The sequence below is a fragment of the Silene latifolia genome, chromosome 11 (assembly GCF_048544455.1).
Source record: "Silene latifolia isolate original U9 population chromosome 11, ASM4854445v1, whole genome shotgun sequence".
Classification (NCBI taxonomy): Eukaryota; Viridiplantae; Streptophyta; class Magnoliopsida; order Caryophyllales; family Caryophyllaceae; genus Silene; species Silene latifolia.
In genome coordinates this window covers 198,692,546-198,704,202 of record NC_133536.1, presented here as the reverse complement: position 1 = coordinate 198,704,202, position 11,657 = coordinate 198,692,546, and positions in this window count along the sequence as shown.

The following is an 11,657-nucleotide window of genomic DNA, read 5'->3' as shown; positions in this document are numbered from 1 at the left end:
TGATCAGGTCAAGGCGTTGGATAATGGGGTAAGCGACCTTGTGAAGCAGGAGATGCAAGGTGCGTTCAACGTTCTTGCAAGCTCACTTGAAGAGAGGCTTGATAAGAGGATGGACGAGAAGCTGGCTGCCTTAGTCCAACCCCTCTTGAAGCGAATCGACGAGCTTCAAGAACAAATTGTGGTGTGTAGAGCTGCAGTGGCAGGGAGTGCCACAATTGGGGAGGCATCAACTAGGATCAAGGTGCCTAAACCGCCGAAATTCAACGGGAGTCGGGACGCAAAGGAGATAGATAATTTCCTGTGGTGCGTCGAGCATTACTTTGACGCTCTCCGAGTTGAAGACGATGCCACGAAGATCACTACCGCCAGTATGTACCTTGTCGATGACGCAATCCTATGGTGGAGACGTCGACAAGCCGAGGTGAAGAAGGGACTATGCCAAATCAGGACATGGGACGAGTTTAAGGTAGAATTCAAGAAGCAATTCCACCCCGAGAATGCCGAGGAGGTTGCTTTGAAGAAGTTGCGAGCATTGCGACACACGGGGACCGTAAAAGAATATGTGAAGCAATTCTCATAATCGGTGTTGGAGGTGTCGAGTATGCCGGAGAACTTGTTACTCATATACTTCATGGACGGGTTACAACGTTGAGCAGAACAAGAGTTTAAACGCCGCAACGTGAAGACTCTAAATGAGGCGATTGTGGCGGCATAGTCCTTATACGAGGTGACAAGTGATTGAAGGAGGGGCAGAGAGGCGGATAGCAGCAACGAGATTGGTGGGGGAGACCGACAATCAAGCACCATCACGGGTGATGGTACGAGGGCCATGGAAGCAACACATGACCGGAGTCGTATGCAGAGGCGCAACAAAGGTAAGACGTTCAACTCCTTCTTATGCGGAGGGCCGCACATGGTCAGAGATTGCCCCCAGCGGGCAAAGTTTAGCGCAATGGTGATGCGCAACGAAGTTGAGGAGTCATCAGAGTCCCATGAACCACGGAGGCTTGGGGCAATGAGACTTCTCAATACGGGGGTCGTGGACAAGCCGACGGGACTGGCTACCGCGATAAAATTTGGCGTCGAGCCGACGTTAAAGGCTACCGGAGTCGTTAGCAAGGAGCCTGTGGGGCTGGATGCTACGACAAATTGTGAAGTCAAGCCGATTAAAAAGGCTAACAAGGTCGCGTACGAGGTGGCAACAACAAATGAAGAGGCAGGACGCAAGTATAAGGGGAACTGGTTGACCGTCAATGGGGAGGTGAACGGTGTTCATACTCGGGTGTTAATCGACTCAGGTGCAACACACAACTACGTTGCTTTGAGAGTGATTAGGGATATGGGCATTCGATACACCAAAACCGGGGGCGAGTTGAAGGCCGTGAATTCTTCGGCTACGCTAATTTACGGGATGGCCTATGGAATCCCATTCCGCTTGGGGAAGTGGAAGGGGAAGGCCAAATTCATGATCGTCGATATGGACGATGAAGATGTTGTACTTGGCATGGAGTTTATCGACTCAGTCAGGCCCTTCAAACTTGGGGATGGCATGATCACCATCACGTCAAACGGGAGCGATATTGATATCAAGCTTGCACAAGAGGAACGTGATGCAAGGATCGCTTCTTTACGAGTGATTAAGGCGCCAAGAAGAAGGCGCCAACCAAAGATTCAAAAAGGGACTAAACCTGCGAGAAATTGGGGATATGTTCAACAAGGATGTTGTTGTTGCTGCACAACTAGTCATCGAGGCCGGAAGACAACGTATGAGCATGGTTATCGAGGATCGACCGTGACAAGGACGTCTACGGCTTTGGTGGGAGAGAATGTCACGGTTGGCTTTATTTACAACCGAGGTTCATGTGCTGGGAGCACTGAAAGGCTCAAAGGATCAATCTTCATGGAAGAATCTAGAAGATTAGAGAACTATCCAGAAATATCTAGAAGTTTCTAGAAGATAGTAGAGTCAACTAGAATATTCTAAAAGGGTCCGGAATATTCTAGAATAGTGTAGAGTAATCTAGAGTATTCTAGAAGTGTCTAGAATATTCTAGAATAGTGTGGAGTCTTCTGGGTTGTTCTAGATTGTTCTAATGCATACTAGAATTGTCTAGAAGGGTCCATAACGTTCTAGTAGGTACTAGAACATTCATGTACATGGTAGAGATATCTAGTTGTGTCTGGAAAATTCCGGAAGTTTCTAGGGGTGTGATGTCCAGAGCATTCCAGAAGATTCCGCTTCTAGAGAGTTCCATAGGAGTAGTATAAATATGGGTAACGGGCATCATTTGCCAACCATCCTACCAAACACACACACACAAACACACACACACCAAACATTGTATCCAAGTCTTGTAATTCTCTTAAGTATTCAAGTGTAATATAAGTAACATTTCCACACTTAGTGTCTAGCCTTCTTAGCCGACATAAATCCTTTATAACACATAATATTCCACTGCAAAGGGGTTGCCTGACTTAGCTTGCAAATGGGTGCGAGTTAAGTGGCACACGAGCTTGGTTTTCTAGTGTCAAAGTAACCAAGGCGTGACAAGTGGTATCAGAGCAGGTTCGCCTGCGAAGACCATACATTGCGGAGATGTTGGGTGTTGAAGCAACTAGTGCCATTAGTGGGACCGTGAATGTGCAGAAGGCAAAGGAGTCTACTAATTCTCGGCTTGCGCGCTTGGAGGAAGCTGTGGTGCAGCACCAAGAGGCGCTTGAGAGAATAAGTGAAAACGTGGAGAATGTAAGTGATCAGGTCAAGGCGTTGGATAATGGGGTAAGCGACCTTGTGAAGCAGGAGATGCAAGGTGCGTTCAACGTTCTTGCAAGCTCACGTGAAGAGAGGCTTGATTAGAGGATGGACGAGAAGCTGGCTACCTTAGTCCAACCCCTCTTAAAGCGAATCGACGAGCTTCAAGAACAAATTATGGTGTGTAGAGCTACAGTGGCAGGGAGTGCCACAATTGGGGAGGCATCAACTAGGATCAAGGTGCCTAAACCGCCGAAATTCAACGGGAGTCGGGACCCAAAGGAGATAGATAATTTCCCTGTGGTGCGTCGAGCGTTACTTTGACGCTCTCCGAGTTGAAGACGATGCCACGAAGATCACTACCGCCAGTATGTACCTTGTCGATGACGCGATCCTATGGTGGAGACGTCGACAAGCCGAGGTGAAGAAGGGACTATGCCAAATCAGGACATGGGACGAGTTCAAGGTAGACTTCAAGAAGCAATTCCACCCCGAGAATGCCGAGGAGGTTGCTTTGAAGAAGTTGCGTGCATTGCGACACACGGGAACCGTAAAAGAATATGTGAAGCAATTCTCATCAACGGTGTTGGAGGTGTCGAGTATGCCGGAGAACTTGTTGCTCATATACTTCATGGACAGGTTACAACGTTGAGCAGAACAAGAGTAAAAATGCCGCAACGTGAAGACTCTTAATGAGGCGATTGTGGTGGTAGAGTCCTTATACGAGGTGACAAGTGATCGAATGAGGGGCAGAGAGGCGGATAGCAGCAACGAGATTGGTGGGGGAGACCGCCAATCAAGCACCATCACGGGTGATGGTACGAGGGCCAAGGAAGCAACACATGACCAGAGTCGTATGCAGGGGCACGACAAAGGTAAGACGTTCAACTCCTTCTTATGCGGAGGGCCGCACATGGTCAGAGATTGCTCCCAGCGGGCAAAGCTTAGCGCAATGGTGATGCGCAATGAAGATGAGGAGTCATCAGAGTCCCATGAACCACGGAGGCTTGGGGCAATGAGACTTCTCAATACGGGGGTCGTGGACAAGCCGACGGGACTGGCTACCGCGATAAAATTTGGCGTCGAGCCGACGTTAAAGGCTACCGGGGTCGTTAGCAAGGAGCCTTTGGGGTTATATGCTACGACAAATTGTGAAGTCGAGCCGATTAAAAAGGCTAACAAGGTCGCGTACGAGGTGGCAACAACAAATGAAGAGGCGGGACGCAAGTACAAGGGGAAATTGTTGACCGTCAATGGGGAGGTGAACGGTGTTCATAGTCGGGTGCTAATCGACTCAGGTGCAACACACAACTACGTTGCTTTGAGAGTGATTAGGGATATGGGCATTCGATACACCAAAACCGGGGGCGAGTTGAAGGCAGTGAATTCTTCGGCTACGCTAATTTACAGGATGGCCTATGGAGTCCCAATCCGCTTGGGGCAGAGGTAGGGGAAGGCCAAATTCATGATCGTCGATATGGACGATGAAGATGTTGTGCTTGGCATGGAGTTTATCGACTCACTCAGGCCCTTCAAACTTGGGGATGGCATGATCACCATCACGTCAAACGGGAGCGAGATTGATATCAAGCTTGCACAAGAGGAACGCGATGCAAGGATCGCTTTTTTACAAGTGATTAAGGCGCCAAGAAGAAGGCGCCAACCAAAGATTCAAAAAGGGACTAAACCTGCGAGAAATTGGGGATATGTTCAACACGGGTGTTGTTGTTGTTGCACAACTAGTCATCGAGGTCGGAAGACAACGTATGAGCATGGTTATCGAGGATCAATCGTGACGAGGACGTCTACGGGTTTGGTGGGGGAGAATGTCACGGTTGGCTTTATGTACAACCGAGGTTCATGTGCTGGGAGCGCTTCAAGGCTCAAAGGATCAATCTTCAAGGAAGAATCTAGAAGATTAGAGAAGTATCCAGAAATGTCTAGAAGTTTCTAGAAGATAGTAGAGTCAACTAGAATATTTTAGAAGGGTCCGGAATATTATAGAATAGTGTAGAGTAATCTAGAGTATTCTAGAAGTGTCTAGAATATTCTAGAATAGTGTGGAGTCTTCTGGGTTGTTCTAGATTGTTCTAGTGCATACTAGAATTGTCTAGAAGGGTCCAGAATGTTCTAGTAGGTACTAGAACATTCATGTACATGGTAGAGATATCTAGTAGTGTCTGGAACATTCCGGAAGTTTCTGGGGGTGTGATGTCCAGAGCATTCCAGAAGGTTCCGCTTCTAGAGAGTTCCATATGAGTAGTATAAATATGGGTAAGGGGCATCATTTGCCAACCATCCTACCAAACACACACACACACACACACACACACCAAGATCACTACAGCCAGTATGTACCTTGTCGATGACGCAATCCTATGGTGGAGACGTCGACAAGCCGAGGTGAAGAAGGGACTATGCCAAATCAGGACATGGGACGAGTTCAAGGTAGAATTCAAGAAGCAATTCCACCCCGAGAATGACGAGGAGGTTGCTTTGAAGAAGTTGCGAGCATTGCGACACACGGGGACCGTAAAAGAATATGTGAAGCAATTCTCATCAACGGTGTTGGAGGTGTCGAGTATGCCGGAGAACTTGTTGCTCATATACTTCATGGACGGGTTACAACGTTGAGCAGAACAAGAGTTAAAACGCCGCAACGTGAAGACTCTAAATGAGGCGATTGTGGCGGCAGAGTCTTTATACGAGGTGACAAGTGATCGAAGGAGGGGCAGAGAGGCGGATAGCAGCAACGATATTGGTGGGGTAGACCGCCAATCAAGCACCATCACGGGTGATGGTATGAGGGCCAAGGAAGCAACACATGACCGGAGTCGTATGCAGGGGCGCGACAAAGGTAAGACGTTCAACTCCTTCTTATGCGGAGGGCCGCACATGGTCATAGATTGCCCCCAGCGGGCAAAGCTTAGCGCAATGGTGATGCGCAATGAAGATGAGGAGTCATCAGAGTCCCATGAACCACGGAGGCTTGGGGCAATGAGACTTCTCAATACGGGGGTCGTGGACAAGCCGACGGGACTGGCTACCGCGATAAAATTTGGCAGCGAGCCGACGTTAAAGGCTACCGGGATCGTTAGCAAGGAGCCTGTGGGGCTGGATGCTACGACAAATTATGAAGTCGAGCCGATTAAAAAGGCTAACAAGGTCGCGTACGAGGTGGCAACAACAAATGAAGAGGCGGGACGCAAGTACAAGAGGAACTTGTTGACCGTCAATGGGGAGGTGAACGGTGTTCATACTCGGGTGTTAATCGACTCAGGTACAACACACAACTACGTTGCTTTGAGAGTGATTAGGGATATGGGCATTCGATACACCAAAACCGGGGGCGAGTTGAAGGCAGTGAATTCTTCGGCTACGCTAATTTACGGGATGGCCTATGGAGTCCCAATCTGCTTGGGGAAGTGGAAGGGGAAGGCCAAATTCATGATCGTCAATATGGACGATGAAGATGTTGTGCTTGGCATGGAGTTTATTGACTCAGTCAGGCCCTTCAAACTTGGGGATGGCATGATCACCATCACGTCAAACGGGAGCGATATTGATATCAAGCTTGCACAAGAGGAACGCGATGCAAGGATCGCTTCTTTACGAGTGATTAAGGCGCCAAGAAGAAGGCGCCAACCAAAGATTCAAAAAGGGCCTAAACCTGCGAGAAATTGGGGATATGTTCAACAAGGATGTTGTTGTTGCTGCACAACTAGTCATCGAGGCCGGAAGACAACGTATGAGCATGGTTATCGAGGATCGACCGTGACAAGGACGTCTACGGCTTTGGTGGGAGAGAATGTCACGGTTGGCTTTATTTACAACCGAGGTTCATGTGCTGGGAGCACTTAAAGGCTCAAAGGATCAATCTTCATGGAAGAATCTAGAAGATTAGAGAACTATCCAGAAATATCTAGAAGTTTCTAGAAGATAGTAGAGTCAACTAGAATATTCTAAAAGGGTCCGGAATATTTTAGAATAGTGTAGAGTAATCTAGAGTATTCTAGAAGTGTCTAGAATATTCTAGAATAGTGTGGAGTCTTCTGGGTTGTTCTAGATTGTTCTAATGCATACTAGAATTGTCTAGAAGGGTCCATAACGTTCTAGTAGGTACTAGAACATTCATGTACATGGTAGAGATATCTAGTAGTGTCTGGAACATTCCGAAAGTTTCTAGGGGTGTGATGTCCAGAGCATTCCAGAAGATTCCGCTTCTAGAGAGTTCCATAGGAGTAGTATAAATATGGGTAAGGGGCATCATTTGCCAACCATCCTACCAAACACACACACAAACACACACACACCAAACATTGTATCCAAGTCTTATAATTCTCTTAAGTATTCAAGTGTAATATAAGTAACATTTCCACACTTAGTGTCTAGCCTTCTTAGCCGACATAAATCCTTTATAACACATAATATTCCGCTGCAAAGAGGTTGCCTGACTTAGCTTGTAAATGGGTGCGAGTTAAGTGGCACACGAGCTTGGTTTTCTAGTGTCAAAGTAACCAAGGCGTGACAAGTGGTATCAGAGCAGGTTCGCCTGCGAAGACCATACATTGCGGAGATGTCGGGTGTTGAAGCAACTAGTACCATTAGTGGGACCGTGAATGTGCAGAAGGCAAAGGAGTCTACTAATTCTCGGCTTGCGCGCTTGGAGGAAGCTGTGGTGCAGCACCAAGGGGCGCTTGAGAGAATAAGTGAAAACGTGGAGAATGTAAGTGATCAGGTCAAGGCGTTGGATAATGGGGTAAGCGACCTTGTGAAGCGGGGAGATGCAAGGTGCGTTCAACGTTCTTGCAAGCTCACTTGAAGAGAGGCTTGATAAGAGGATGGACGAGAAGTCGGCCGCCTTAGTCAACCCCTCTTGAAGCGAATCGACGAGCTTCAAGAACAAATTGTGGTGTGTAGAGCTGCAGGTGGGTGGAGTGCCACAATTGGGGAGGCATCAACTAGGATCAAGGTGCCTAAACCGCCGAAATTCAACGGGAGTCGGGACGCAAAGGAGATAGATAATTTCCTGTGGTGCGTCGAGCATTACTTTGACGCTCTCCGAGTTGAAGACGATGCCACGAAGATCACTACCGCCAGTATGTACCTTGTCGATGACGCAATCCTATGGTGGAGACGTCGACAAGCCGAGGTGAAGAAGGGACTATGCCAAATCAGGACATGGGACGAGTTCAAGGTAGAATTCAAGAAGCAATTCCACCCCGAGAATGCCGAGGAGGTTGCTTTGAAGAAGTTGCGAGCATTGCGACACACGGGGACCGTAAAAGAATATGTGAAGCAATTCTCATAATCGGTGTTGGAGGTGTCGAGTATGCCGGAGAACTTGTTACTCATATAATTCATGGACGGGTTACAACGTTGAGCAGAACAAGAGTTTAAACGCCGCAACGTGAAGACTCTAAATGAGGCGATTGTGGCGGCATAGTCCTTATACGAGGTGACAAGTGATTGAAGGAGGGGCAGAGAGGCGGATAGCAAAGAACGAGATTGGTGGGGAGACCGACAATCAAGCACCATCACGGGTGATGGTACGAGGGCCAAGGAAGCAACACATGACCGGAGTCGTATGCAGAGGCGCAACAAAGGTAAGACGTTCAACTCCTTCTTATGCGGAGGGCCGCACATGGTCAGAGATTGCCCCCAGCGGGCAAAGTTTAGCGCAATGGTGATGCGCAACGAAGTTGAGGAGTCATCAGAGTCCCATGAACCACGGAGGCTTGGGGCAATGAGACTTCTCAATACGGGGGTCGTGGACAAGCCGACGGGAATGGCTACCGCGATAAAATTTAAGCGTCGAGCCGACGTTAAAGGCTACGGAGTCGTTAGCAAGGAGCCTGTGGGGCTGGATGCTACGACAAATTGTGAAGTCAAGCCGATTAAAAAGGCTAACAAGGTCGCGTACGAGGTGGCAACAACAAATGAAGAGGCGGGACGCAAGTAGTAAGGGGAACTGGTTGACCGTCAATGGGGAGGTGAACGGTGTTCATACTCGGGTGTTAATCGACTCAGGTGCAACACACAACTACGTTGCTTTGAGAGTGATTAGGGATATGGGCATTCGATACACCAAAACCGGGGGCGAGTTGAAGGCCGTGAATTCTTCGGCTACGCTAATTTACGGGATGGCCTATGGAATCCCATTCCGCTTGGGGAAGTGGAAGGGGAAGGCCAAATTCATGATCGTCGATATGGACGATGAAGATGTTGTACTTGGCATGGAGTTTATCGACTCAGTCAGGCCCTTCAAACTTGGGGATGGCATGATCACCATCACGTCAAACGGGAGCGATATTGATATCAAGCTTGCACAAGAGGAACGCGATGCAAGGATCGCTTCTTTACGAGTGATTAAGGCGCCAAGAAGAAGGCGCCAACCAAAGATTCAAAAAGGGACTAAACCTGCGAGAAATTGGGGATATGTTCAACAAGGATGTTGTTGTTGCTGCACAACTAGTCATCGAGGCCGGAAGACAATGTATGAGCATGGTTATCGAGGATCGACCGTGACAAGGACGTCTACGGCTTTGGTGGGAGAGAATGTCACGGTTGGCTTTATTTACAACCGAGGTTCATGTGCTGGGAGCACTTAAAGGCTCAAAGGATCAATCTTCATGGAAGAATCTAGAAGATTAGAGAACTATCCAGAAATATCTAGAAGTTTCTAGAAGATAGTAGAGTCAACTAGAATATTCTAAAAGGGTCCGGAATATTTTAGAATAGTGTAGAGTAATCTAGAGTATTCTAGAAGTGTCTAGAATATTCTAGAATAGTGTGGAGTCTTCTGGGTTGTTCTAGATTGTTCTAATGCATACTAGAATTGTCTAGAAGGGTCCATAACGTTCTAGTAGGTACTAGAACATTCATGTACATGGTAGAGATATCTAGTTGTGTCTGGAAAATTCCGGAAGTTTCTAGGGGTGTGATGTCCAAGAGCATTCCAGAAGATTCCGCTTCTAGAGAGTTCCATAGGAGTAGTATAAATATGGGTAACGGGCATCATTTGCCAACCATCCTACCAAACACACACACACAAACACACACACACCAAACATTGTATCCAAGTCTTGTAATTCTCTTAAGTATTCAAGTGTAATATAAATAACATTTCCACACTTAGTGTCTAGCCTTCTTAGCCGACATAAATCCTTTATAACACATAATATTCCACTGCAAAGGGGTTGCCTGACTTAGCTTGCAAATGGGTGCGAGTTAAGTGGCACACGAGCTTGGTTTTCTAGTGTCAAAGTAACCAAGGCGTGACAAGTGGTATCAGAGCAGGTTCGCCTGCGAAGACCATACATTGCGGAGATGTTGGGTGTTGAAGCAACTAGTGCCATTAGTGGGACCGTGAATGTGCAGAAGGCAAAGGAGTCTACTAATTCTCGGCTTGCGCGCTTGGAGGAAGCTGTGGTGCAGCACCAAGAGGCGCTTGAGAGAATAAGTGAAAACGTGGAGAATGTAAGTGATCAGGTCAAGGCGTTGGATAATGGGGTAAGCGACCTTGTGAAGCAGGAGATGCAAGGTGCGTTCAACGTTCTTGCAAGCTCACGTGAAGAGAGGCTTGATTAGAGGATGGACGAGAAGCTGGCTACCTTAGTCCAACCCCTCTTAAAGCGAATCGACGAGCTTCAAGAACAAATTATGGTGTGTAGAGCTACAGTGGCAGGGAGTGCCACAATTGGGGAGGCATCAACTAGGATCAAGGTGCCTAAACCGCCGAAATTCAACGGGAGTCGGGACCCAAAGGAGATAGATAATTTCCTGTGGTGCGTCGAGCGTTACTTTGACGCTCTCCGAGTTGAAGACGATGCCACGAAGATCACTACCGCCAGTATGTACCTTGTCGATGACGCGATCCTATGGTGGAGACGTCGACAAGCCGAGGTGAAGAAGGGACTATGCCAAATCAGGACATGGGACGAGTTCAAGGTAGACTTCAAGAAGCAATTCCACCCCGAGAATGCCGAGGAGGTTGCTTTGAAGAAGTTGCGTGCATTGCGACACACGGGAACCGTAAAAGAATATGTGAAGCAATTCTCATCAACGGTGTTGGAGGTGTCGAGTATGCCGGAGAACTTGTTGCTCATATACTTCATGGACAGGTTACAACGTTGAGCAGAACAAGAGTAAAAATGCCGCAACGTGAAGACTCTTAATGAGGCGATTGTGGTGGTAGAGTCCTTATACGAGGTGACAAGTGATCGAATGAGGGGCAGAGAGGCGGATAGCAGCAACGAGATTGGTGGGGGAGACCGCCAATCAAGCACCATCACGGGTGATGGTACGAGGGCCAAGGAAGCAACACATGACCAGAGTCGTATGCAGGGGCACGACAAAGGTAAGACGTTCAACTCCTTCTTATGCGGAGGGCCGCACATGGTCAGAGATTGCTCCCAGCGGGCAAAGCTTAGCGCAATGGTGATGCGCAATGAAGATGAGGAGTCATCAGAGTCCCATGAACCACGGAGGCTTGGGGCAATGAGACTTCTCAATACGGGGGTCGTGGACAAGCCGACGGGACTGGCTACCGCGATAAAATTTGGCGTCGAGCCGACGTTAAAGGCTACCGGGGTCGTTAGCAAGGAGCCTTTGGGGTTATATGCTACGACAAATTGTGAAGTCGAGCCGATTAAAAAGGCTAACAAGGTCGCGTACGAGGTGGCAACAACAAATGAAGAGGCGGGACGCAAGTACAAGGGGAAATTGTTGACCGTCAATGGGGAGGTGAACGGTGTTCATAGTCGGGTGCTAATCGACTCAGGTGCAACACACAACTACGTTGCTTTGAGAGTGATTAGGGATATGGGCATTCGATACACCAAAACCGGGGGCGAGTTGAAGGCAGTGAATTCTTCGGCTACGCTAATTTACAGGATGGCCTATG